The sequence below is a fragment of the Rhinoderma darwinii genome, unplaced genomic scaffold, assembly GCF_050947455.1.
Source record: "Rhinoderma darwinii isolate aRhiDar2 unplaced genomic scaffold, aRhiDar2.hap1 Scaffold_1785, whole genome shotgun sequence".
NCBI classification, from domain to species: domain Eukaryota; kingdom Metazoa; phylum Chordata; class Amphibia; order Anura; family Rhinodermatidae; genus Rhinoderma; species Rhinoderma darwinii.
This window is the reverse complement of record NW_027462166.1, coordinates 19,182-39,779: the sequence shown is the minus strand read 5'-3', so window position 1 is coordinate 39,779 and position 20,598 is coordinate 19,182. Positions and strand designations below refer to the sequence as shown.

General features: G+C 41.6%; 93 pseudogenes; all 93 read left to right on the top strand.

Moving 5' to 3' along the window:
- The first annotated feature begins 136 nt into the window (after positions 1 to 136).
- On the top strand, positions 137 to 255 carry LOC142700167 (5S ribosomal RNA; annotated as a pseudogene).
- Positions 256 to 322: 67 nt separating this feature from the next.
- Positions 323 to 441, top strand: LOC142700080 (5S ribosomal RNA; annotated as a pseudogene).
- A 254-nt stretch (positions 442 to 695) lies between these two features.
- LOC142700212 (5S ribosomal RNA) lies at positions 696 to 814 on the top strand (annotated as a pseudogene).
- Positions 815 to 881: 67 nt separating this feature from the next.
- LOC142700159 (5S ribosomal RNA) lies at positions 882 to 1,000 on the top strand (annotated as a pseudogene).
- Positions 1,001 to 1,067: 67 nt separating this feature from the next.
- Positions 1,068 to 1,186, top strand: LOC142700190 (5S ribosomal RNA; annotated as a pseudogene).
- A 67-nt stretch (positions 1,187 to 1,253) lies between these two features.
- LOC142700155 (5S ribosomal RNA) lies at positions 1,254 to 1,372 on the top strand (annotated as a pseudogene).
- A 67-nt stretch (positions 1,373 to 1,439) lies between these two features.
- On the top strand, positions 1,440 to 1,558 carry LOC142700192 (5S ribosomal RNA; annotated as a pseudogene).
- A 67-nt stretch (positions 1,559 to 1,625) lies between these two features.
- LOC142700138 (5S ribosomal RNA) lies at positions 1,626 to 1,744 on the top strand (annotated as a pseudogene).
- A 67-nt stretch (positions 1,745 to 1,811) lies between these two features.
- Positions 1,812 to 1,930, top strand: LOC142700131 (5S ribosomal RNA; annotated as a pseudogene).
- Positions 1,931 to 1,997: 67 nt separating this feature from the next.
- Positions 1,998 to 2,116, top strand: LOC142700110 (5S ribosomal RNA; annotated as a pseudogene).
- A 67-nt stretch (positions 2,117 to 2,183) lies between these two features.
- LOC142700215 (5S ribosomal RNA) lies at positions 2,184 to 2,302 on the top strand (annotated as a pseudogene).
- Positions 2,303 to 2,369: 67 nt separating this feature from the next.
- On the top strand, positions 2,370 to 2,488 carry LOC142700177 (5S ribosomal RNA; annotated as a pseudogene).
- Positions 2,489 to 2,555: 67 nt separating this feature from the next.
- On the top strand, positions 2,556 to 2,674 carry LOC142700165 (5S ribosomal RNA; annotated as a pseudogene).
- Positions 2,675 to 2,927: 253 nt separating this feature from the next.
- Positions 2,928 to 3,046, top strand: LOC142700152 (5S ribosomal RNA; annotated as a pseudogene).
- Positions 3,047 to 3,113: 67 nt separating this feature from the next.
- On the top strand, positions 3,114 to 3,232 carry LOC142700093 (5S ribosomal RNA; annotated as a pseudogene).
- A 67-nt stretch (positions 3,233 to 3,299) lies between these two features.
- On the top strand, positions 3,300 to 3,418 carry LOC142700216 (5S ribosomal RNA; annotated as a pseudogene).
- Positions 3,419 to 3,671: 253 nt separating this feature from the next.
- Positions 3,672 to 3,790, top strand: LOC142700143 (5S ribosomal RNA; annotated as a pseudogene).
- Positions 3,791 to 3,857: 67 nt separating this feature from the next.
- Positions 3,858 to 3,976, top strand: LOC142700085 (5S ribosomal RNA; annotated as a pseudogene).
- Positions 3,977 to 4,043: 67 nt separating this feature from the next.
- LOC142700193 (5S ribosomal RNA) lies at positions 4,044 to 4,162 on the top strand (annotated as a pseudogene).
- Positions 4,163 to 4,229: 67 nt separating this feature from the next.
- On the top strand, positions 4,230 to 4,348 carry LOC142700164 (5S ribosomal RNA; annotated as a pseudogene).
- A 67-nt stretch (positions 4,349 to 4,415) lies between these two features.
- LOC142700142 (5S ribosomal RNA) lies at positions 4,416 to 4,534 on the top strand (annotated as a pseudogene).
- A 67-nt stretch (positions 4,535 to 4,601) lies between these two features.
- LOC142700068 (5S ribosomal RNA) lies at positions 4,602 to 4,720 on the top strand (annotated as a pseudogene).
- Positions 4,721 to 4,787: 67 nt separating this feature from the next.
- Positions 4,788 to 4,906, top strand: LOC142700189 (5S ribosomal RNA; annotated as a pseudogene).
- A 67-nt stretch (positions 4,907 to 4,973) lies between these two features.
- On the top strand, positions 4,974 to 5,092 carry LOC142700046 (5S ribosomal RNA; annotated as a pseudogene).
- A 67-nt stretch (positions 5,093 to 5,159) lies between these two features.
- LOC142700071 (5S ribosomal RNA) lies at positions 5,160 to 5,278 on the top strand (annotated as a pseudogene).
- A 67-nt stretch (positions 5,279 to 5,345) lies between these two features.
- On the top strand, positions 5,346 to 5,464 carry LOC142700211 (5S ribosomal RNA; annotated as a pseudogene).
- Positions 5,465 to 5,531: 67 nt separating this feature from the next.
- On the top strand, positions 5,532 to 5,650 carry LOC142700140 (5S ribosomal RNA; annotated as a pseudogene).
- A 253-nt stretch (positions 5,651 to 5,903) lies between these two features.
- LOC142700151 (5S ribosomal RNA) lies at positions 5,904 to 6,022 on the top strand (annotated as a pseudogene).
- A 67-nt stretch (positions 6,023 to 6,089) lies between these two features.
- On the top strand, positions 6,090 to 6,208 carry LOC142700126 (5S ribosomal RNA; annotated as a pseudogene).
- A 67-nt stretch (positions 6,209 to 6,275) lies between these two features.
- Positions 6,276 to 6,394, top strand: LOC142700162 (5S ribosomal RNA; annotated as a pseudogene).
- Positions 6,395 to 6,461: 67 nt separating this feature from the next.
- LOC142700186 (5S ribosomal RNA) lies at positions 6,462 to 6,580 on the top strand (annotated as a pseudogene).
- A 67-nt stretch (positions 6,581 to 6,647) lies between these two features.
- LOC142700208 (5S ribosomal RNA) lies at positions 6,648 to 6,766 on the top strand (annotated as a pseudogene).
- Positions 6,767 to 6,833: 67 nt separating this feature from the next.
- Positions 6,834 to 6,952, top strand: LOC142700060 (5S ribosomal RNA; annotated as a pseudogene).
- Positions 6,953 to 7,019: 67 nt separating this feature from the next.
- On the top strand, positions 7,020 to 7,138 carry LOC142700173 (5S ribosomal RNA; annotated as a pseudogene).
- Positions 7,139 to 7,205: 67 nt separating this feature from the next.
- LOC142700100 (5S ribosomal RNA) lies at positions 7,206 to 7,324 on the top strand (annotated as a pseudogene).
- A 67-nt stretch (positions 7,325 to 7,391) lies between these two features.
- LOC142700147 (5S ribosomal RNA) lies at positions 7,392 to 7,510 on the top strand (annotated as a pseudogene).
- A 67-nt stretch (positions 7,511 to 7,577) lies between these two features.
- Positions 7,578 to 7,696, top strand: LOC142700057 (5S ribosomal RNA; annotated as a pseudogene).
- A 67-nt stretch (positions 7,697 to 7,763) lies between these two features.
- LOC142700130 (5S ribosomal RNA) lies at positions 7,764 to 7,882 on the top strand (annotated as a pseudogene).
- Positions 7,883 to 8,135: 253 nt separating this feature from the next.
- LOC142700170 (5S ribosomal RNA) lies at positions 8,136 to 8,254 on the top strand (annotated as a pseudogene).
- Positions 8,255 to 8,321: 67 nt separating this feature from the next.
- LOC142700210 (5S ribosomal RNA) lies at positions 8,322 to 8,440 on the top strand (annotated as a pseudogene).
- A 67-nt stretch (positions 8,441 to 8,507) lies between these two features.
- LOC142700134 (5S ribosomal RNA) lies at positions 8,508 to 8,626 on the top strand (annotated as a pseudogene).
- Positions 8,627 to 8,693: 67 nt separating this feature from the next.
- On the top strand, positions 8,694 to 8,812 carry LOC142700158 (5S ribosomal RNA; annotated as a pseudogene).
- Positions 8,813 to 8,879: 67 nt separating this feature from the next.
- LOC142700105 (5S ribosomal RNA) lies at positions 8,880 to 8,998 on the top strand (annotated as a pseudogene).
- Positions 8,999 to 9,065: 67 nt separating this feature from the next.
- Positions 9,066 to 9,184, top strand: LOC142700052 (5S ribosomal RNA; annotated as a pseudogene).
- Positions 9,185 to 9,437: 253 nt separating this feature from the next.
- LOC142700089 (5S ribosomal RNA) lies at positions 9,438 to 9,556 on the top strand (annotated as a pseudogene).
- Positions 9,557 to 9,623: 67 nt separating this feature from the next.
- Positions 9,624 to 9,742, top strand: LOC142700188 (5S ribosomal RNA; annotated as a pseudogene).
- A 67-nt stretch (positions 9,743 to 9,809) lies between these two features.
- On the top strand, positions 9,810 to 9,928 carry LOC142700175 (5S ribosomal RNA; annotated as a pseudogene).
- A 67-nt stretch (positions 9,929 to 9,995) lies between these two features.
- On the top strand, positions 9,996 to 10,114 carry LOC142700050 (5S ribosomal RNA; annotated as a pseudogene).
- A 67-nt stretch (positions 10,115 to 10,181) lies between these two features.
- On the top strand, positions 10,182 to 10,300 carry LOC142700107 (5S ribosomal RNA; annotated as a pseudogene).
- Positions 10,301 to 10,367: 67 nt separating this feature from the next.
- Positions 10,368 to 10,486, top strand: LOC142700072 (5S ribosomal RNA; annotated as a pseudogene).
- A 67-nt stretch (positions 10,487 to 10,553) lies between these two features.
- On the top strand, positions 10,554 to 10,672 carry LOC142700103 (5S ribosomal RNA; annotated as a pseudogene).
- Positions 10,673 to 10,739: 67 nt separating this feature from the next.
- On the top strand, positions 10,740 to 10,858 carry LOC142700149 (5S ribosomal RNA; annotated as a pseudogene).
- Positions 10,859 to 10,925: 67 nt separating this feature from the next.
- On the top strand, positions 10,926 to 11,044 carry LOC142700148 (5S ribosomal RNA; annotated as a pseudogene).
- Positions 11,045 to 11,111: 67 nt separating this feature from the next.
- LOC142700079 (5S ribosomal RNA) lies at positions 11,112 to 11,230 on the top strand (annotated as a pseudogene).
- Positions 11,231 to 11,297: 67 nt separating this feature from the next.
- Positions 11,298 to 11,416, top strand: LOC142700187 (5S ribosomal RNA; annotated as a pseudogene).
- Positions 11,417 to 11,669: 253 nt separating this feature from the next.
- LOC142700070 (5S ribosomal RNA) lies at positions 11,670 to 11,788 on the top strand (annotated as a pseudogene).
- Positions 11,789 to 11,855: 67 nt separating this feature from the next.
- On the top strand, positions 11,856 to 11,974 carry LOC142700185 (5S ribosomal RNA; annotated as a pseudogene).
- Positions 11,975 to 12,041: 67 nt separating this feature from the next.
- Positions 12,042 to 12,160, top strand: LOC142700111 (5S ribosomal RNA; annotated as a pseudogene).
- A 67-nt stretch (positions 12,161 to 12,227) lies between these two features.
- On the top strand, positions 12,228 to 12,346 carry LOC142700209 (5S ribosomal RNA; annotated as a pseudogene).
- Positions 12,347 to 12,413: 67 nt separating this feature from the next.
- Positions 12,414 to 12,532, top strand: LOC142700069 (5S ribosomal RNA; annotated as a pseudogene).
- Positions 12,533 to 12,599: 67 nt separating this feature from the next.
- Positions 12,600 to 12,718, top strand: LOC142700163 (5S ribosomal RNA; annotated as a pseudogene).
- Positions 12,719 to 12,785: 67 nt separating this feature from the next.
- LOC142700067 (5S ribosomal RNA) lies at positions 12,786 to 12,904 on the top strand (annotated as a pseudogene).
- Positions 12,905 to 12,971: 67 nt separating this feature from the next.
- Positions 12,972 to 13,090, top strand: LOC142700180 (5S ribosomal RNA; annotated as a pseudogene).
- Positions 13,091 to 13,344: 254 nt separating this feature from the next.
- LOC142700171 (5S ribosomal RNA) lies at positions 13,345 to 13,463 on the top strand (annotated as a pseudogene).
- Positions 13,464 to 13,530: 67 nt separating this feature from the next.
- Positions 13,531 to 13,649, top strand: LOC142700207 (5S ribosomal RNA; annotated as a pseudogene).
- A 67-nt stretch (positions 13,650 to 13,716) lies between these two features.
- On the top strand, positions 13,717 to 13,835 carry LOC142700205 (5S ribosomal RNA; annotated as a pseudogene).
- A 67-nt stretch (positions 13,836 to 13,902) lies between these two features.
- LOC142700214 (5S ribosomal RNA) lies at positions 13,903 to 14,021 on the top strand (annotated as a pseudogene).
- A 67-nt stretch (positions 14,022 to 14,088) lies between these two features.
- On the top strand, positions 14,089 to 14,207 carry LOC142700191 (5S ribosomal RNA; annotated as a pseudogene).
- Positions 14,208 to 14,274: 67 nt separating this feature from the next.
- On the top strand, positions 14,275 to 14,393 carry LOC142700098 (5S ribosomal RNA; annotated as a pseudogene).
- A 67-nt stretch (positions 14,394 to 14,460) lies between these two features.
- LOC142700066 (5S ribosomal RNA) lies at positions 14,461 to 14,579 on the top strand (annotated as a pseudogene).
- Positions 14,580 to 14,646: 67 nt separating this feature from the next.
- LOC142700101 (5S ribosomal RNA) lies at positions 14,647 to 14,765 on the top strand (annotated as a pseudogene).
- A 67-nt stretch (positions 14,766 to 14,832) lies between these two features.
- On the top strand, positions 14,833 to 14,951 carry LOC142700058 (5S ribosomal RNA; annotated as a pseudogene).
- A 625-nt stretch (positions 14,952 to 15,576) lies between these two features.
- Positions 15,577 to 15,695, top strand: LOC142700074 (5S ribosomal RNA; annotated as a pseudogene).
- Positions 15,696 to 15,948: 253 nt separating this feature from the next.
- LOC142700136 (5S ribosomal RNA) lies at positions 15,949 to 16,067 on the top strand (annotated as a pseudogene).
- A 67-nt stretch (positions 16,068 to 16,134) lies between these two features.
- On the top strand, positions 16,135 to 16,253 carry LOC142700197 (5S ribosomal RNA; annotated as a pseudogene).
- A 253-nt stretch (positions 16,254 to 16,506) lies between these two features.
- LOC142700065 (5S ribosomal RNA) lies at positions 16,507 to 16,625 on the top strand (annotated as a pseudogene).
- Positions 16,626 to 16,692: 67 nt separating this feature from the next.
- On the top strand, positions 16,693 to 16,811 carry LOC142700049 (5S ribosomal RNA; annotated as a pseudogene).
- A 67-nt stretch (positions 16,812 to 16,878) lies between these two features.
- LOC142700204 (5S ribosomal RNA) lies at positions 16,879 to 16,997 on the top strand (annotated as a pseudogene).
- Positions 16,998 to 17,064: 67 nt separating this feature from the next.
- Positions 17,065 to 17,183, top strand: LOC142700042 (5S ribosomal RNA; annotated as a pseudogene).
- Positions 17,184 to 17,436: 253 nt separating this feature from the next.
- LOC142700223 (5S ribosomal RNA) lies at positions 17,437 to 17,555 on the top strand (annotated as a pseudogene).
- Positions 17,556 to 17,808: 253 nt separating this feature from the next.
- Positions 17,809 to 17,927, top strand: LOC142700086 (5S ribosomal RNA; annotated as a pseudogene).
- Positions 17,928 to 17,994: 67 nt separating this feature from the next.
- LOC142700168 (5S ribosomal RNA) lies at positions 17,995 to 18,113 on the top strand (annotated as a pseudogene).
- Positions 18,114 to 18,180: 67 nt separating this feature from the next.
- LOC142700064 (5S ribosomal RNA) lies at positions 18,181 to 18,299 on the top strand (annotated as a pseudogene).
- Positions 18,300 to 18,366: 67 nt separating this feature from the next.
- Positions 18,367 to 18,485, top strand: LOC142700125 (5S ribosomal RNA; annotated as a pseudogene).
- Positions 18,486 to 18,552: 67 nt separating this feature from the next.
- On the top strand, positions 18,553 to 18,671 carry LOC142700178 (5S ribosomal RNA; annotated as a pseudogene).
- A 67-nt stretch (positions 18,672 to 18,738) lies between these two features.
- On the top strand, positions 18,739 to 18,857 carry LOC142700097 (5S ribosomal RNA; annotated as a pseudogene).
- A 67-nt stretch (positions 18,858 to 18,924) lies between these two features.
- LOC142700123 (5S ribosomal RNA) lies at positions 18,925 to 19,043 on the top strand (annotated as a pseudogene).
- A 253-nt stretch (positions 19,044 to 19,296) lies between these two features.
- LOC142700091 (5S ribosomal RNA) lies at positions 19,297 to 19,415 on the top strand (annotated as a pseudogene).
- Positions 19,416 to 19,482: 67 nt separating this feature from the next.
- On the top strand, positions 19,483 to 19,601 carry LOC142700194 (5S ribosomal RNA; annotated as a pseudogene).
- Positions 19,602 to 19,854: 253 nt separating this feature from the next.
- Positions 19,855 to 19,973, top strand: LOC142700063 (5S ribosomal RNA; annotated as a pseudogene).
- Positions 19,974 to 20,040: 67 nt separating this feature from the next.
- On the top strand, positions 20,041 to 20,159 carry LOC142700219 (5S ribosomal RNA; annotated as a pseudogene).
- Positions 20,160 to 20,226: 67 nt separating this feature from the next.
- LOC142700203 (5S ribosomal RNA) lies at positions 20,227 to 20,345 on the top strand (annotated as a pseudogene).
- A 67-nt stretch (positions 20,346 to 20,412) lies between these two features.
- LOC142700041 (5S ribosomal RNA) lies at positions 20,413 to 20,531 on the top strand (annotated as a pseudogene).
- Positions 20,532 to 20,598: the final 67 nt, after the last annotated feature.

Sequence of the window (20,598 nt, the reverse complement as noted above, 5' to 3'; positions counted from 1 at the left end):
GTTACACAGCTTAATGCCTCGCTAGTACCAGTGTGGGAGACTGTCTGGGAATCCGTGGTGCGGTTGAATTTTTATTATGTCGTTTAGATTTTGTTTCACAATAGATTAAATAGGACTATCGATTAAAGCATTTAACGTCAATGGCCATTCTAAGCTGAATGTGCCTGCTCTCGTCAGATCGCAGAAGTTACACAGCTTAAGGCCTCGCTAGTACCAGTGTGGGAGACTGTCTGGGAATCCGTGTTGCGGTTGAATTTTTATTATGTCGTTTAGATTTTGTTTCACAATCGATTAAAAAGGACTATGGATTAAAGCATTTAATGTCAATGGCCATTCTAAGCTGAATGTGCCTGCTCTCGTCAGATCGCAGAAGTTACACAGCTTAAGGCCTCGCTAGTACCAGTGTGGGAGACTGTCTGGGAATTCGTGGTGCGGTTGACTTTTTATTATGTTGTTTAGATTTTGTTTCACAATCGATTAAAAAGGACTATGGATTAAAGCTTTTAATGTCAATGGCCATTCTAAGCTGAATGTGCCTTCTCTCGTTCAGATCGCAGAAGTTACACAGCTTAACGCCTCGCTAGTACCAGTGTGGGAGACTGTCTGGGAATCCGTGGTGCGGTTGACTTTTTATTATGTCGTTTAGATTTTGTTTCACAATAGATTAAATAGGACTATTGATTAAAGCATTTAATGTCAATGGCCATTCTAAGCTGAATGTCCCTGCTCTCGTCAGATCGCAGAAGTTACACAGCTTAAGGCCTCGCTAGTACCAGTGTGGGAGACTGTCTGGGAATCCGTGGTGCGGTTGACTTTTTATTATGTCGTTTAGATTTTGTTTCACAATCGATTAAAAAGGACTATGGATTAAAGCATTTAATGTCAATGGCCATTCTAAGCTGAATGTGCCTGCTCTCGTCAGATCGCAGAAGTTACACAGCTTAAGGCCTCACTAGTACCAGTGTGGGAGACTGTCTGGGAATCCGTGGTGCTGTTGACTTTTTATTATGTCGTTTAGATTTTGTTTCACAATCGATTAAAAAGGACTATGGATTAAAGCATTTAATGTCAATGGCCATTCTAAGCTGAATGTGCCTGCTCTCGTCAGATCGCAGAAGTTACACAGCTTAAGGCCTCGCTAGTACCAGTGTGGGAGACTGTCTGGGAATCCGTGGTGCGGTTGACTTTTTATTATGTCGTTTAGATTTTGTTTCACAATAGATTAAATAGGACTATGGATTAAAGCATTTAACGTAAATGGCCATTCTAAGCTGTATGTGCCTGCTCTCGTCAGAACGCAGAAGTTACACAGCTTAAGGCCTCACTAGTACCAGTGTGGGAGACTGTCTGGGAATCCGTGGTGCGGTTGAATTTTTATTATGTCGTTTAGATTATGTTTCACAATCGATTAAAAAGGACTATGGATTAAAGCATTTAATGTCAATGGCCATTCTAAGCTGGATGTCCCTGCTCTCGTCAGATCGCAGAAGTTACACAGCTTAAGGCCTCGTTAGTACCAGTGTGGGAGACTGTCTGGGAATCCGTGGTGCAGTTGACTATTTATTAAGTTGTTTAGATTTTGTTTCACAATAGATTAAATAGGACTATGGATTAAGGCTTTTAATGTCAATGGCCATTCTAAGCTGAATGTGCCTGCTCTCGTCAGATCGCAGAAGTTACACAGCTTAAGGCCTCGCTAGTACCAGTGTGGGAGACAGTCTGTGAATCCGTGGTGCGGTTGACTTTTTATTATGTCGTTTAGATTTTGTTTCACAATCGATTAAAAAGGACTATGGATTAAAGCATTTAATGTCAATGGCCATTCTAAGCTGAATGTGCCTGCTCTCGTTAGATCGCAGAAGTTACACAGCTTAACGCCTCGCTAGTACTAGTGTGGGAGACTGTCTGGGAATCCGTGGTGCGGTTGACTTTTTATTATGTCGTTTAGATTTTGTTTCACAATCGATTAAAAAGGACTATGGATTAAAGCATTTAATGTCAATGGCCATTCTAAGCTGAATGTGTCTGCTCTCGTCAGATCGCAGAAGTTACACAGCTTAAGGCCTCGCTAGTACCAGTGTGGGAGACTGTCTGGGAATCCGTGGTGTGGTTGACTTTTTATTATGTTGTTTAGATTTTGTTTCACAATAGATTAAATAGGACTATGGATTAAGGCTTTTAATGTCAATGGCCATTCTAAGCTGAACGTGCCTGCTCTCGTCAGATCGCAGAAGTTACACAGCTTAAGGCCTCGCTAGTACTAGTGTGGGAGACTGTCTGTGAATCCGTGGTGCGGTTGACTTTTTATTATGTCGTTTAGATTTTGTTTCACAATCGATTAAAAAGTACTATGGATTAAAGCATTTAATGTCAATGGCCATTCTAAGCTGAATGTGCCTGCTCTCGTTAGATCGCAGAAGTTACACAGCTTAACGCCTCGCTAGTACCAGTGTGGGAGACTGTCTGTGAATCCGTGGTGCGGTTGACTTTTTATTAAGTCGTTTAGATTTTGTTTCACAATAGATTAAATAGGACTATGGATTAAAGCATTTAACGTCAATTGCCATTCTAAGCTGAATGTGCCTGCTCTCGTCAGATCGCAGAAGTTACACAGCTTAAGGCCTCGCTAGTACCAGTGTGGGAGACTGTCTGGGAATCCGTAGTGTGGTTGAATTTTTATTATGTTGTTTAGATTTTGTTTCACAATAGATTAAATAGGACTATGGATTAAGGCTTTTAATGTCAATGGCCATTCTAAGCTGAATGTGCCTGCTCTCGTCAGATAGCAGAAGTTACAAAGCTTAAGGCCTTGCTAGTACCAGTGTGGGAGACTGTCTGGGAGTTTGTGGTGCGGTTGACTTTTTATTATGTCGCTTAGATTTTGTTTCACAATCGATTAAAAAGGACTATGGATTAAAGCATTTAATGTCAATGGCCATTCTAAGCTGAATATGCCTGCTCTCGTTAGATCGCAGAAGTTACACAGCTTAACGCCTCGCTAGTACCAGTGTGGGAGACTGTCTGGGAATCCGTGGTGCGGTTGACTTTTTATTATGTCGTTTAGATTTTGTTTCACAATAGATTAAATAGGACTATGGATTAAAGCATTTAATGTCAATGGTCATTCTAAGCTGAATGTGCCTGCTCTCGTCAGATCGCAGAAGTTACACAGCTTAAGGCCTCGCTAGTACCAGTGTGGGAGACTGTCTGGGAATCCGTGGTGCGATTGAATTTTTATTATATCGTTTAGATTTTCTTTCACAATCGATTAAAAAGGACTATGGATTAAAGTATTTAATGTCAATGGCCATTCTAAGCTGAATGTCCCTGCTCTCGTCAGATCGCAGAAGTTACACAGCTTAAGGCCTCGCTAGTACCAGTGTGGGAGACTGTCTGGGAATCCGTGGTGCGGTTGACATTTTATTATGTCGTTTAGATTTTGTTTCACAATCGATTAAAAAGGACTATGGATTAAAGCATTTAATGTCAATGGCCATTCTAAGCTGAATGTGTCTGCTCTCGTCATATCGCAGAAGTTACACAGCTTAAGGCCTCGCTAGTACCAGTGTGGGAGACTGTCTGGGAATCCGTGGTGTGGTTGACTTTTTATTATGTTGTTTAGATTTTGTTTCACAATAGATTAAATAGGACTATGGATTAAGGCTTTTAATGTCAATGGCCATTCTAAGCTGAACGTGCCTGCTCTCGTCAGATCGCAGAAGTTACACAGCCTAAGGCCTCGCTAGTACCAGTGTGGGAGACTGTCTGTGAATCCGTGGTGCGGTTGACTTTTTATTATGTCGTTTAGATTTTGTTTCACAATCGATTAAAAAGGACTATGGATTAAAGCATTTAATGTCAATGGCCATTCTAAGCTGAATGTGCCTGCTCTCGTCAGATCGCAGAAGTTACACAGCTTAAGGCCTCGCTAGTACCAGTGTGGGAGACTGTCTGGGAATCCATGGTGCGGTTGACTTTTTATTATGTCATTTAGATTTTGTTTCACAATAGATTAAATAGGACTATGGATTAAAGCATTTACCGTCAAGGGCCATTCTAAGCTGAATGTGCCTGCTCTCGTCAGAACGCAGAAGTTACACAGCTTAAGGCCTCGCTAGTACCAGTGTGGGAGACTGTCTGGGAATCCGTGGTGCGGTTGACTTTTTATTATGTCGTTTCGATTTTGTTTCACAATCGATTAAAAAGGACTATGGATTAAAGCCTTTAACGTCAATGGCCATTCTAAGCTGAATGTCCCTGCTCTCGTCAGATCGCAGAAGTTACACAGCTTAAGGCCTCGCTGGTACCAGTGTGGGAGACTGTCTGGGAATGCATGGTGCGGTTGACTTTTTATTATGTTGTTTAGATTTTGTTTCACAATAGATTAAATAGGACTATGGATTAAATCATTTAAAGTCAATATCCATTCTAAGCTGAATGTGCCTGCTCTCGTCAGAACGCAGAAGTTACACAGCTTAAGGCCTCGCTAGTACCAGTGTGGGAGACTGTCTGGGAATCCGTGGTGCGGTTGAATTTTTATTATGTCGTTTAGATTTTGTTTCACAATAGATTAAATAGGACTATGGATTAAATCATTTAACGCCAATGGCCATTCTAAGCTGAATGTGCCTGCTCTCATCAGATCGCAGAAGTTACCCAGCTTAAGGCCTCGCTAGTACCAGTGTGGGAGACTGTCTGGGAATCCGTGGTGCTGTTGACTTTTTATTATGTCGTTTAGATTTTGTTTCACAATCGATTAAAAAGGACTATGGATTAAAGCATTTAATGTCAATGGCCATTCTAAGCTGAATGTGCCTGCTCTCGTCAGATCGCAGAAGTTACACAGCTTAAGGCCTCGCTAGTACCAGTGTGGGAGACTGTCTGGGAATCCGTGGTGCGGTTGACTTTTTATTATGTCGTTTAGATTTTGTTTCACAATCGATTAAAAAGGACTATGGATTAAAGCATTTAATGTCAATGGCCATTGTAAGCTGAATGTGCATGCTCTCGTTAGATCGCAGAAGTTAAACAGCTTAACGCCTTGCTAGTACCAGTGTGGGAGACTGTCTGGGAATCCGTGGTGCGGTTGACTTTTTATTATTTCGTTTAGATTTTGTTTCACAATAGATTAAATAGGACTATGGATTAAACCATTTAATGTCAATGGCCATTCTAAGCTGAATGTGCCTGCTCTCGTCAGATCGCAGAAGTTACACAGCTTAAGGCCTCGCTAGTACCAGTGTGGGAGACTGTCTGGGAATCCGTGGTGCGGTTGAATTTTTATTATGTCGTTTAGATTTTGTTTCACAATCGATTAAAAAGGACTATGGATTAAAGCATTTAATGTCAATGGCCATTCTAAGCTGAATGTCCCTGCTCTCGTCAGATCGCAGAAGTTACACAGCTTAAGGCCTCGCTAGTACCAGTGTGGGAGACTGTCTGGGAATCCGTGGTGCGGTTGACTTTTTATTATGTCGTTTAGATTATGTTTCACAATAGATTAAATAGGACTATGGATTAAATCATTTAACGTCAATATCCATTCTAAGCTGAATGTGCCTGCTCTCGTCAGAACGCAGAAGTTACACAGCTTAAGGCCTCGCTAGTACCAGTGTGGGAGACTGTCTGGGAATCCGTGGTGCGGTTGAATTTTTATTATGTCGTTTAGATTTTGTTTCACAATCGATTAAAAAGGACTATGGATTAAAGCATTTAATGTCAATGGCCATTCTAAACGGAATGTCCCTGCTCTCGTCAGATCGCAGAAGTTACACAGCTTAAGGCCTCGCTAGTACCAGTGTGGGAGACTGTCTGGGAATCCGTGGTGCGGTTGAATTTTTATTATGTTGTTTAGATTTTGTTTCACAATAGATTAAATAGGACTATGGATTAAGGATTTTAATGTCAATGGCCATTCTAAGCTGAATGTGCCTGCTCTCGTCAGATCGCAGAAGATATACAGCTTAAGGCCTCGCTAGTACCAGTGTGGGAGACTGTCTGGGAATCCTTGGTGCGATTGACTTTTTATTATGTCGTTTAGATTATGTTTCACAATAGATTAAATAGGACTATGGATTAAAGCATTTAACGTCAATAGCCATTCTAAGCTGAATGTGCCTGCTCTCGTCAGATCGCAGAAGTTACACAGCTTAAGGCCTCGCTAGTACCAGTGTGGGAGACTGTCTGGGAATCCGTGGTGCGGTTGCATTTTTATTATGTCGTTTTGATTTTGTTTCACAATCGATTAAAAAGGACTATGGATTAAAGCATTTAATGTCAATGGCCATTCTAAACTGAATGTCCCTGCTCTCGTCAGATCGCAGAAGTTACACAGCTTAAGGCCTCGCTAGTACCAGTGTGGGAGACTGTCTGGGAATCCATGGTGCGGTTGACTTTTTATTATGTTGTTTAGATTTTGTTTCACAATAGATTAAATAGGACTATGGATTAAGGCTTTTAATGTCAATGGCCATTCTAAGCTGAATGTGCCTGCTCTCGTTAGATCGCAGAAGTTACACAGCTTAACGCCTCCCTAGTACCAGTGTGGGAGACTGTCTGGGAATCCGTGGTGCGGTTGACTTTTTATTATGTCGTTTAGATTTTGTTTCACAATAGATTAAATAGGACTATGGATTAAATCACTTAACGTCAATGGCCATTCTAAGCTGAATGTGCCTGCTCTCGTCAGATCGCAGAAGTTACCCAGCTTAAGGCCTCGCTAGTACCAGTGTGGGAGACTGTCTGGGAATCCGTGGTGCTGTTGACTTTTTATTACGTCGTTTAGATTTTGTTTCACAATCGATTAAAAAGGACTATGGATTAAAGCATTTAATGTCAATGGCCATTCTAAGCTGAATGTGCCTGCTCTCGTCAGATTGCAGAAGTTACACAGCTTAAGGCCTCGCTAGTACCAGTGTGGGAGACTGTCTGGGAATCCGTGGTGCGGTTGACTTTTTATTATGTCGTTTAGATTTTGTTTCACAATCGATTAAAAAGGACTATGGATTAAAGCATTTAACGTCAATGGCTATTCTAAGCTGAATGTGCCTGCTCTCGTCAGAACGCAGAAGTTACATAGCTTAAGTCCTCGCTAGTACCAGTGTGGGAGACTGTCTTGGAATCCGTGGTGCGGTTGACTTTTTATTATGTTGTTTAGATTTTGTTTCACAATAGATTAAATAGGACTATGGATTAAGGCTTTTAAAGTCAATGGCCATTCTAAGCTGAATGTGACTGCTCTCGTCAGATCGCAGAAGTTACACAGCTTAAGGCCTCACTAGTACCAGTGTGGGAGACTGTCTGGGAATCCGTGGTGCGGTTGACTATTTATTATGTCGTTTATATTTTGTTTCACAATCGATTAAAAAGGACTATGGATTAAAGCATTTAAAGTCAATGGCCATTCTAAGCTGAATGTGCCTGCTCTCGTTAGATCGCAGAAGTTACACAGCTTAACGCCTCGCTAGTACCAGTGTGGGAGACTGTCTGGGAATCCGTGGTGCGGTTGACTTTTTATTATGTCGTTTAGATTTTGTTTCACAATAGATTAAATAGGACTATGGATTAAAGCATTTAACGTCAATGGCCATTCTAAGCTGAATGTGCCTGCTCTCGTCCGAACGCAGAAGTTACACAGCTTAAGGCCTCGCTAGTACTAGTGTGGGAGACTGTCTGGGAATCTGTGGTGCGGTTGAGTTTTTATTATGTCGTTTAGATTTTGTTTCACAATCGATTAAAAAGGAATATGGATTAAAGCATTTAATGTCAATGGCCATTCTAAGCTGAATGTCCCTGCTCTCTTCAGATCGCAGAAGTTACACAGCTTAAGGCCTCGCTGGTACCAGTGTGGGAGACTGTCTGGGAATGCGTGGTGCGGTTGACTTTTTATTATGTTGTTTAGATTTTGTTTCACAATAGATTAAATAGGACTATGGATTAAGGCTTTTAATGTCAATGGCTATTCTAAGCGGAATGTGCCTGCCCTCGTTAGATCGCAGAAGTTACACAGCTTAACGCCTCGCTAGTACCAGTGTGGGAGACTGTCTGGGAATCCGTGGTGCAGTTGACTTTTTATTATGTTGTTTAGATTTTGTTTCACAATAGATTAAATAGGACTATGGATTAAGGCTTTTAATGTCAATGGCCATTCTAAGCTGAATGTGCCTGCTCTCGTCAGATCGCAGAAGTTACACAGCTTAACGCCTCGCTAGTACCAGTGTGGGAGACTGTCTGGGAATCCGTGGTGCGGTTGAATTTTTATTATGTCGTTTAGATTTTGTTTCACAATCGATTAAAAAGGACTATGGATTAAAGCATTTAATGTCAATGGCCATTCTAAGCTGAATGTCCCTGCTCTCGTCAGATCGCAGAAGTTACACAGCTTAAGGCCTCGCTAGTACCAGTGTGGGAGACTGTCTGGGAATCCGTGGTGCGGTTGACTTTTTATTATGTCGTTTAGATTTTGCTTCACAATCGATTAAAAAGGACTATGGATTAAAGCATTTAATGTCAATGGCCATTCTAAGCTGAATGTGCCTGCTCTCGTCAGATCGCAGAAGTTACACAGCTTAAGGCCTCGCTAGTACCAGTGTGGGAGACTGTCTCGGAATCCGTGGTGCGGTTGAATTTTTATTATGTCGTTTAGATTTTGTTTCACAATCGATTAAAAAGGACTATGGATTAAAGCATTTAATGTCAATGGCCATTCTAAGCTGAATGTGCCTGCTCTCGTCAGATCGCAGAAGTTACACAGCTTAAGGCCTCGCTAGTATCAGTGTGGGACACTGTCTAGGAATCCGTGGTGCGGTTGACTTTTTATTATGTCGTTTAGATTTTGTTTCACAATCGATTAAAAAGGACTATGGATTAAAGCATTTAATGTCAATGGCCATTCTAAGCTGAATGTGCCTGCTCTCGTCAGAACGCAGAAGTTACATAGCTTAAGTCCTCGCTAGTACCAGTGTGGGAGACTGTCTGGGAATCCGTGGTGCGGTTGACTTTTTATTATGTTGTTTAGATTTTGTTTCACAATAGATTAAATAGGACTATGGATTAAGGCTTTTAATGTCAATGGCCATTCTAAGCTGAATGTGCCTGCTCTCGTCAGATCGCAGAAGTTACACAGCTTAAGGCCTCGCTAGTACCAGTGAGGGAGACTGTCTGGGAATCCGTGGTGCGGTTGACTTTTTATTATGTAGTTTAGATTTTGTTTCACAATCGATTAAAAAGGACTATGGATTAAAACATTTAAAGTCAATGCTCATTCTAAGCTGAATGTGCCTGCTCTCGTTAGATCGCAGAAGTTACACAGCTTAAATCCTCGCTAGTACCAGTGTGGGAGACTGTCTGGGAATCCGTGGTGCGGTTGCCTTTTTATTATGTCGTTTAGATTTTGTTTCACAATCGATTAAAAAGGACTATGGATGAAAGCATTTAATGTCAATGGCCATTCTAAACTGAATGTCCCTGCTCTCGTCAGATCGCAGAAGTTACACAGCTTAAGGCCTCGCTAGTACCAGTGTGGGAGACTGTCTGGGAATCCGTGGTGCGGTTGACTTTTTATTATGTCGTTTAGATTTTGTTTCACAATAGATTAAATAGGACTATGGATTAAAGCATTTAATGTCAATGGCCATTCTAAGCTGAATGTGCCTGCTCTCGTCAGATCGCAGAAGTTACACAGCTTAAGGCCTCGCTAGTACCAGTGTGGGAGACTGTCTGGGAATCCGTGGTGCGGTTGACTTTTTATTATGTCGTTTAGATTTTGTTTCACAATCGATTAAAAAGGACTATGGATTAAAGCATTCAATGTCAATGGCCATTCTAAGCTGAATGTGCCTGCACTCGTCAGATTGCAGAAGTTACACAGCTTAAGGCCTCGCTAGTACCAGTGTGGGAGACTGTCTGGGAATCCGTGGTGCGGTTGAATTTTTATTATGTCGTTTAGATTTTGTTTCACAATCGATTAAAAATGACTATGGATTAAAGCATTTAATGTCAATGGCCATTCTAAGCTGAATGTGCCTGCTTTCGTCAGATCGCAGAAGTTACACAGCTTAAGGCCTCGCTAGTACCAGTGTGGGAGACTGTCTGGGAATCCGTGGTGCGGTTGACTTTTTATTATGGCGTTTAGATTTTGTTTCACAATAGATTAAATAGGACTATGGATTAAAGCATTTAACGTCAATGGCCATTCTAAGCTGAATGTGCCTGCTCTCGTCAGAACGCAGAAGTTACACAGCTTAAGGCCTCGCTAGTACCAGTGTGGTAGACTGTCTGGGAATCCGTGGTGCGGTTGAATTTTTATTATGTCGTTTAGATTTTGTTTCACAATCGATTAAAAAGGACTATGGATTACAGCATTTAATGTCAATGGCCATTCTAAGCTGAATGTCCCTGCTCTCGTCAGATCGCAGAAGTTACACAGCTTAAGGCCTCGCTAGTACCAGTGTGGGAGTCTGTCTGGGAATCCGTGGTGCGGTTGACTTTTTATTATATCGTTTAGATTTTGTTTCACAATCGATTAAAAAGGACTATGGATTAAAGCATTTAATGTCACTGGCCATTCTAAGCTGGATGTGCCTGCTCTCGTCAGATCGCAGAAGTTACACAGCTTAAGGCCTCGCTAGTACCAGTGTGGGAGACTGTCTGGGAATCCGTGGTGCGGTTGACTTTTTATTATGTCGTTTAGATTTTGTTTCACAATCGATTAAAAAGGACTATGGATTAAAACATTTAATGTCAATGGCCATTCTAAGCTGGATGTGCCTGCTCTCGTTAGATCGCAGAAGTTACACAGCTTAACGCCTCGCTAGTACCAGTGTGGGAGACTGTCTGGGAATCCGTGGTGCGGTTGACTTTTTATTATGTCGTTTAGATTTTGTTTCACAATCGATTAAAAAGGACTATGGATTAAAGTATTTAATGTCAATGGCCATTCTAAGCTGGATGTGCCTGCTCTCGTTAGATCGCAGAAGTTACACAGCTTAACGCCTCGCTAGTACCAGTGTGGGAGACTGTCTGGGAATCCGTGGTGCGGTTGACTTTTTATTATGTCGTTTAGATTTTGTTTCACAATCGATTAAAAAGGACTATGGATTAAAGCATTTAATGTCAATGGCCATTCTAAGCTGAATGTGCCTGCCCTCGTCAGATCGCAGAAGTTACACAGCTTAAGGCCTCGCTAGTACCAGTGTGGGAGACTGTCTGGGAATCCGTGGTGCGGTTGACTTTTTATTATGTTGTTTAGATTTTGTTTCACAATAGATTAAATAGGACTATGGATTAAGGCTTTTGATGTCAATGGCCATTCTAAGCTGAATGTGCCTGCTCTCGTCAGATCGCAGAAGTTACACAGCTTAAGGCCTCGCTAGTACCAGTGTGGGAGACTGTCTGGGAATCCGTGGTGCGGTTGACTTTTTATTATGTCGTTTAGATTTTGTTTCACAATCGATTAAAAAGGACTATGGATTAAAGCATTTAAAGTCAATGGCCATTCTAAGCTGAATGTGCCTGCTCTCGTTACATCGCAGAAGTTACGCAGCTTAACGCCTCGCTAGTACCAGTGTGGGAGACTGTCTGGGAATCCGTGGTGCGGTTGACTTTTTATTATGTCGTTTAGATTTTGTTTCACAATAGATTAAATAGGACTATGGATTAAAGCATTTAACGTCAATGGCCATTCTAAGCTGAATGTGCCTGCTCTCGTCAGATCGCAGAAGTTACACAGCTTAAGGCCTCGCTAGTACCAGTGTGGGAGACTGTCTGGGAATCCGTGGTGCGGTTGAATTTTTATTATGTAGTTTAGATTTTGTTTCACAATCGATTAAAAAGGACTATGGATTAAAGCATTTAATGTCAATGGCCATTCTAAGATGAATTTCCCTGCTCTCGTCAGATCGCAGAAGTTACACAGCTTAAGGCCTCGCTAGTACCAGTGTGGGAGACTGTCTGGGAATCCGTGGTGCGGTTGAATTTTTATTATGTCGTTTAGATTTTGTTTTACAATCGATTAAAAAGGACTATGGATTAAAGCATTTAATGTCAATGGCCATTCTAAGCTGAATGTCCCTGCTCTCGTCAGATCGCAGAAGTTACAAAGCTTAAGGCCTCGCTAGTACCAGTGTGGGAGACTGTCTGGGAATCCGTGGTGCGGTTGACTTTTTATTATGTTGTTTAGATTTTGTTTCACAATAGATTAAATAGGACTATGGATTAAAGCATTTAATGTCAATGGCCATTCTAAGCTGAATGTCCCTGCTCTCGTCAGATCGCAGAAGTTACACAGCTTAAGGCCTCGCTAGTACCAGTGTGGGAGACTGTCTGGGAATCCGTGGTGCGGTTGACTTTTTATTATGTCGTTTAGATTTTGTTTCACAATCGATTAAAAAGGACTATGGATTAAAGCATTTAATGTCAATGGCCATTCTAAGCTGAATGTGCCTGCTCTCGTCAGATCGCAGAAGTTACACAGCTTAAGGCCTCGCTAGTACCAGTGTGGGAGACTGTCTGGGAATCCGTGGTGCGGTTGAATTTTTATTATGTCGTTTAGATTTTGTTTCACAATCGATTAAAAAGGACTATGGATTAAAGCTTTTAATGTCAATGGCCATTCTAAGCTGAATGTGCCTGCTCTCGTCAGATCGCAGAAGTTACACAGCTTAAAGCTTTGCTAGTACCAGTGTGGGAGACTGTCTGGGAATCCGTGGTGCGGTTGACTTTTTATTATGTCGTTTAGATTTTGTTTCACAATAGATTAATTAGGACTATGGATTAAATCATTTAACGTCAATGGCCATTCTAAGCTGAATGTGCCTGCTCTCGTCAGATCGCAGAAGTTACACAGCTTAAGGCCTCGCTAGTACCAGTGTGGGAGACTGTCTGGGAATCCGTGGTGCGGTTGAATTTTTATTATGTCGTTTAGATTTTGTTTCACAATCGATTAAAAAGGACTATGGATTACAGCATTTAATGTCAATGGCCATTCTAAGCTGAATGTCCCTGCTCTCGTCAGATCGCAGAAGTTACACAGCTTAATGCCTCGCTAGTACCAGTGTGGGAGACTGTCTGGGAATCCGTGGTGCGGCTGACTTTATATTATGTCGTTTAGATTTTGTTTCACAATCGATTAAAAAGGACTATGGATTAAAGCATTTAATGTCAATGGCCATTCTAAGCTGAATGTGTCTGCTCTCGCCAGATCGCAGAAGTTTACACAGCTTAAGGCCTCGCTAGTACCAGTGTGGGAGACTGTCTGGGAATCCGTGGTGCGGTTGACTTTTTATTATGTCGTTTAGATTTTGTTTCACAATCGATTAAAAAGGACTATGGATTAAAGCATTTAATGTCAATGGCCATTCTAAGCTGAATGTGCCTGCTTTCGTCAGATTGCAGAAGTTACACAGCTTAAGGCCTCGCTAGTACCAGTGTGGGAGACTGTCTGGGAATCCGTGGTGCGGTTGAATTTTTATTATGTCGTTTAGATTTTGTTTCACAATCGATTAAAAAGGACTATGGATTAAAGCATTTAATGTCAATGGCCATTCTAAGCTGAATGTCCCTGCTCTCGTCAGATCGCAGAAGTTACACAGCTTAAGGCCTCGCTAGTACCAGTGTGGGAGACTGTCTGGGAATCCGTGGTGCGGTTGACTTTTTATTATGTCGTTTAGATTTTGTTTCACAATAGATTAAATAGGACTATGGATTAAAGCATTTCACGTCAATGGCCATTCTAAGCTGAATGTCCCTGCTCTCGTCAGATCGCAGAAGTTACACAGCTTAAGGCCTCGCTAGTACCAGTGTGGGAGACTGTCTGGGAATCCGTGGTGCGGTTGACTTTTTATTATGTCGTTTAGATTTTGTTTCACAATCGATTAAAAAGGACTTTGGATTAAAGCATTTAATGTCAGTGGCCATTCTAAGCTGAATGTGCCTGCTCTCGTCAGATCGCAGAAGTTACACAGCTTAAGGCCTCGCTAGTACCAGTGTGGGAGACTGTCTGGGAATCCGTGGTGCGGTTGACTTTTTATTATGTTGTTTAGATTTTGTTTCACAATAGATTAAATAGGACTATGGATTAAGGCTTTTAATGTCAATGGCCATTCTAAGCTGAATGTGCCTGCTCTCGTCAGATCGCAGAAGTTACACAGCTTAAGGCCTCGCTAGTACCAGTGTGGGAGACTGTCTGGGAATCCGTGGTGCAGTTGACTTTTTATTATGTTGTTTAGATTTTGTTTCACAATCGATTAAAAAGGACTATGGATTAAAACATTTAATGTCAATGGCCATTCTAAGCTGAATGTGCCTGCTCTCGTTAGATCGCAGAAGTTACGCAGCTTAATGCCTCGCTAGTACCAGTGTGGGAGACTGTCTGGGAATCCGTGGTGCGGTTGACTTTTTATTATGTTGTTTAGATTTTGTTTCACAATAGATTAAATAGGACTATGGATTAAAGCATTTAAAGTCAATGGCCATTCTAAGCTGAATGTGCCTGCTCTCGTCAGATCGCAGAAGTTACACAGCTTAAGGCCTCGCTAGTACCAGTGTGGGAGACTGTCTGGGAATCCGTGGTGCGGTTGAATTTTTATTATGTCGTTTAGATTTTGTTTCACAATCGATTAAAAAGGACTATGGATTAAAGCATTTAATGTCAATGGCCATTCTAAGATGAATGTCCCTGCTCTCGTCAGATCGCAGAAGTTACACAGCTTAAGGCCTCGCTAGTACCAGTGTGGGAGACTGTCTGGGAATCCGTGGTGCAGTTGACTTTTTATTATGTCGTTTAGATTTTGTTTCACAATCGATTAAAAAGGACTATAAATTAAAGCATTTAATGTCAATGGCCATTCTAAGCTGAATGTGCCTGCTCTCGTCAGATCGCAGAAGTTACACAGCTTAAGGCCTCGCTAGTATCAGTGTGGGAGACTGTCTGGGAATCCGTGGTGCGGTTGACTTTTTACTATGTTGTTTAGATTTTGTTTCACAATAGATTAAATAGGACTATGGATTAAGACTTTTAATGTCAATGGACATTCTAAGCTGAATGTGCCTGCTCTCGTCAGATCGCAGAAGTTACACAGCTTAAGGCCTCGCTAGTAACAGTGTGGGAGACTGTCTGGGAATCCGTGGTGCGGTTGATTTTTTATTATGTCGTTTAGATTTTGTTTCACAATCGATTAAAAAGGACTATGGATTAAAGCATTTAATGTCAATGCCCATTCTAAGCTGGATGTGCCTGCTCTCGTTAGATCGCAGAAGTTACACAGCTTAACGCCTCGCTAGTACCAGTGTGGGAGACTGTCTGGGAATCCGTGGTGCGGTTGACTTTTTATTATGTCGTTTAGATTTTGTTTCACAATAGATTAAATAGGACTATGGATTAAAGCATTTAACATCAATGGCCATTCTAAGCTGAATTTGCCTGCTCTCGTCAGATCGCAGAAGTTACACAGCTTAAGGCCTCGCTAGTACCAGTGTGGGAGACTGTCTGGGAATCCGTGGTGCGGTCTAATTTTTATTATGTCGTTTAGATTTTGTTTCACAATCGATTAAAAAGGACTATGGATTAAAGCATTTAATGTCAATGGCCATTCTAAGCTGAATGTCCCTGCTCTCGTCAGATCGCAGAAGTTACACAGCTTAAGGCCTCGCTTGTACCAGTGTGGGAGACTGTCTGGGAATCCGTGGTGCGGTTGACTTTTTATTATGTCGTTTAGATTTTGTTTCACAATAGATTAAATAGGACTATGGATTAAAGCATTTAACGTCAATGGCCATTCTAAGCTGAATGTGCCTGCTCTCGTCAGATCGCAGAAGTTACACAGCTTAAGGCCTCGCTAGTACCAGTGTGGCAGACTGTCTGGGAATCCGTTGTGCGGTTGAATTTTTATTATGTCGTTTAGATTTTGTTTCACAATAGATTAAAAAGGACTATGGATTAAAGCATTTAATGTCAATGGCCATTCTAAGCTGAATGTCCCTGCTCTCGTCAGATCGCAGATGTTATACAGCTTAAGGCCTCGCTAGTACCAGTGTGGGAGACTGTCTGGGAATCCGTGGTGTGGTTGACTTTTTATTATGTCGTTTAGATTTTGTTTCACAATCGATTAAAAAGGACTATGGATTAAAGCATTTAATGTCAATGGCCATTCTAAGCTGAATGTGCCTGCTCTCGTCAGATCGCAGAAGTTACACAGCTTAAGGCCTCGCTAGTACCAGTGTGGGAGACTGTCTGGGAATCCGGGGTGCGGTTGACTTTTTATTATGTCGTTTAGATTTTGTTTCACAATCGATTAAAAAGGACTATGAATTAAAGCATTTAATGTCAATGGCCATTCTAAGCTGAATGTGCCTTCTCTCGTTAGATCGCAGAAGTTACATAGCTTAACGCCTCGCTAGTACCAGTGTGGGAGACTGTTTGGGAATCTGTGGTGCGGTTGACTTTTTATTATGTCGTTTAGATTTTGTTTCACAATAGATTAAATAGGACTATGGATTAAAGCATTTACCGTCAATGGCCATTCTAAGCTGAATGTGCCTGCTCTCGTCAGATCGCAGAAGTTACACAGCTTAAGGCCTCGCTAGTACCAGTGTGGGAGACTGTCTGGGAATCCGTGGTGCGGTTGAATTTTTATTATGTCGTTTAGATTTTGTTTCACAATAGATTAAATAGGACTATGGATTAAAGCATATAACGTCAATGGCCATTCTAAGCTGAATGTGCCTGCTCTCGTCAGAACGCAGAAGTTACACAGCTTAAGGCCTCGCTAGTACCAGTGTGGGAGACTGTCTGGGAATCCGTGGTGCGCTTGACTTTTTATTATGTTGTTTAGATTTTGTTTCACAATAGATTAAATAGGACTATGGATTAAGGCTTTTAATGTCAATGGCCATTCTAAGCTGAATGTCCCTGCTCTCGTCAGATCGCAGAAGTTACACAGCTTAAGGCCTCGCTAGTACCAGTGTGGGAGACTGTCTGGGAATCCGTGGTGCGGTTGACTTTTTATTATGTCGTTTAGATTTTGTTTCACAATCGATTAAAAAGGACTATGGATTAAAGCATTTAATGTCAATGGCCATTCTAAGCTGAATGTGCCTGCTCTCGTCAGATCGCAGAAGTTACACAGCTTAAGGCCTCGCTAGTACCAGTGTGGGTGACTGTCTGTGAATCCGTGGTGCGGTTGACTTCTTATTATGTCATTTAGATTTTGTTTCACAATCGATTAAAAAGGACTATGGATTAAAGCATTTAATGTCAATGGCCATTCTAAGCTGAATGTGCCTGCTCTCGTTAGATCGCAGAAGTTACATAGCTTAACGCCTCGCTAGTACCAGTGTGGGAGACTGTCTGGGAATCCGTGATGCGGTTGACTTTTTATTATGTCGTTTAGATTTTGTTTCACAATAGATTAAATAGGACTATGGATTAAAGCATTTAATGTCAATGGCCATTCTAAGCTGAATGTGCCTGCTCTCGTCAGATCGCAGAAGTTACACGGCTTAAGGCCTCACTAGTACCAGTGTGGGAGACTGTCTGGGAATCCGTGGTGCGGTTGACTTTTTATTATGTTCGTTAGATTTTGTTTCACAATAGATTAAATAGGACTATGGATTAAAGCATTTAATGTCAATGGCCATTCTAAGCTGAATGAGCCTGCTCTTGTCAAATTGCAGAAGTTACATAGCTTAAGGCCTCGCTAGTACCAGTGTGGGAGACTGTCTGGGAATCCGTGGTGCGGCTGACTTTTTATTATGTTGTTTAGATTTTGTTTCACAATAGATTAAATAGGACTATGGATTAAGGCGTTTAATGTCAATGGCCATTCTAAGCTGAGTGTGCCTGCTCTCATCAGATCGCAGAAGTTACACAGCTTAAGGCCTCGCTAGTACCAGTGTGGGAGACTGTCTGTGAATCCGTGGTGCGGTTGACTTCTTATTATGTCGTTTAGATTTTGTTTCACAATCGATTAAAAAGGACTATGGATTAAAGCATTTAATGTCAATGGCCATTCTAAGCTGAATGTGCCTGCTCTCGTTAGATCGCAGAAATTACATAGCTTAACGCCTCGCTAGTACCAGTGTGGGAGACTGTCTGGGAATCCGTGGTGCGGTTGACTTTTTATTATGTCGTTTAGATTTTGTTTCACAATAGATTAAATAGGACTATGGATTAAAGCATTTACCGTCAATGGCCATTCTAAGCTGAATGTGCCTGCTCTCGTCAGATCGCAGAAGTTACACAGCTTAAGGCCTCGCTAGTACCAGTGTGGGAGACTGTCTGGGAATCCGTGGTGCGGTTGAATTTTTATTATGTCGTTTAGATTTTGTTTCACAATCGATTAAAAAGGACTATGGATTAAAGCATTTAATGTCAATGGCCATTCTAAGCTGAATGTCCCTGCTCTCGTCAGATCGCAGAAGTTACACAGTTTAAGGCCTCGCTAGTACCAGTGTGGGAGACTGTCTGTGAATCCGTGGTGCGGTTGACTTTTTATTATGTTGTTTAGATTTTGTTTCACAATAGATTAAATAGGACTATGGATTAAGGCTTTTAATGTCAATGGCCATTCTAAGCTGAATGTGCCTGCTCTCGTCAGATCGCAGAAGTTACACAGCTTAAGGCCTCGCTAGTACCAGTGTGGGAGACTGTCTGGGAATCCGTGGTGCGGTTGACTTTTTATTATGTTGTTTAGATTTTGTTTCACAATCGATTAAAAAGGACTATGGATTAAAGCATTTGATGTCAATGGCCATTCTAAGCTGAATGTGCCTGCTCTCGTCAGATCGCAGAAGTTACACAGCTTAAAGCCTCGCTAGTACCAGTGTGGGAGACTGTCTGGGAATCCGTGGTGCGGTTGACTTTTTATTATGTCGTTTAGATTTTGTTTCACAATCGATTAAAAAGGACTATGGATTAAAGCATTTAATGTCAATGGCCATTCTAAGCTGAATGTGCCTGCTCTCATTAGATCGCAGAAGTTACACAGCTTAACGCCTCGCTAGTACCAGTGTGGGAGACTGTCTGGGAATCCGTGGTGCGGTTGACTTTTTATTATGTCGTTTAGATTTTGTTTCACAATCGATTAAAAAGGACTATGGATTAAAGCATTTAATGTCAATGGCCATTCTAAGCTGAATGTGCCTGCTCTCGTCAGATCGCAGAAGTTACACAGCTTAAGGCCTCGCTAGTACCAGTGTGGCAGACTGTCTGGGAATCCGTTGTGCGGTTGAATTTTTATTATGTCGTTTAGATTTTGTTTCACAATAGATTAAAAAGGACTATGGATTAAAGCATTTAATGTCAATGGCCATTCTAAGCTGAATGTCCCTGCTCTCGTCAGATCGCAGATGTTATACAGCTTAAGGCCTCGCTAGTACCAGTGTGGGAGACTGTCTGGGAATCCGTGGTGCGGTTGACTTTTTATTATGTCGTTTAGATTTTGTTTCACAATCGATTAAAAAGGACTATGGATTAAAGCATTTAATGTCAATGGCCATTCTAAGCTGAATGTGCCTGCTCTCGTCAGATCGCAGAAGTTACACAGCTTAAGGCCTCGCTAGTACCAGTGTGGGAGACTGTCTGGGAATCCGGGGTGCGGTTGACTTTTTATTATGTCGTTTAGATTTTGTTTCACAATCGATTAAAAAGGACTATGGATTAAAGCATTTAATGTCAATGGCCATTCTAAGCTGAATGTGCCTTCTCTCGTTAGATCGCAGAAGTTACATAGCTTAACGCCTCGCTAGTACCAGTGTGGGAGACTGTTTGGGAATCTGTGGTGCGGTTGACTTTTTATTATGTCGTTTAGATTTTGTTTCACAATAGATTAAATAGGACTATGGATTAAAGCATTTACCGTCAATGGCCATTCTAAGCTGAATGTGCCTGCTCTCGTCAGATCGCAGAAGTTACACAGCTTAAGGCCTCGCTAGTACCAGTGTGGGAGACTGTCTGGGAATCCGTGGTGCGGTTGAATTTTTATTATGTCGTTTAGATTTTGTTTCACAATAGATTAAATAGGACTATGGATTAAAGCATATAACGTCAATGGCCATTCTAAGCTGAATGTGCCTGCTCTCGTCAGAACGCAGAAGTTACACAGCTTAAGGCCTCGCTAGTACTAGTGTGGGAGACTGTCTGGGAATCCGTGGTGCGCTTGACTTTTTATTATGTTGTTTAGATTTTGTTTCACAATAGATTAAATAGGACTATGGATTAAGGCTTTTAATGTCAATGGCCATTCTAAGCTGAATGTCCCTGCTCTCGTCAGATCGCAGAAGTTACACAGCTTAAGGCCTCGCTAGTACCAGTGTGGGAGACTGTCTGGGAATCCGTGGTGCGGTTGACTTTTTATTATGTCGTTTAGATTTTGTTTCACAATCGATTAAAAAGGACTATGGATTAAAGCATTTAATGTCAATGGCCATTCTAAGCTGAATGTGCCTGCTCTCGTCAGATCGCAGAAGTTACACAGCTTAAGGCCTCGCTAGTACCAGTGTGGGTGACTGTCTGTGAATCCGTGGTGCGGTTGACTTCTTATTATGTCATTTAGATTTTGTTTCACAATCGATTAAAAAGGACTATGGATTAAAGCATTTAAT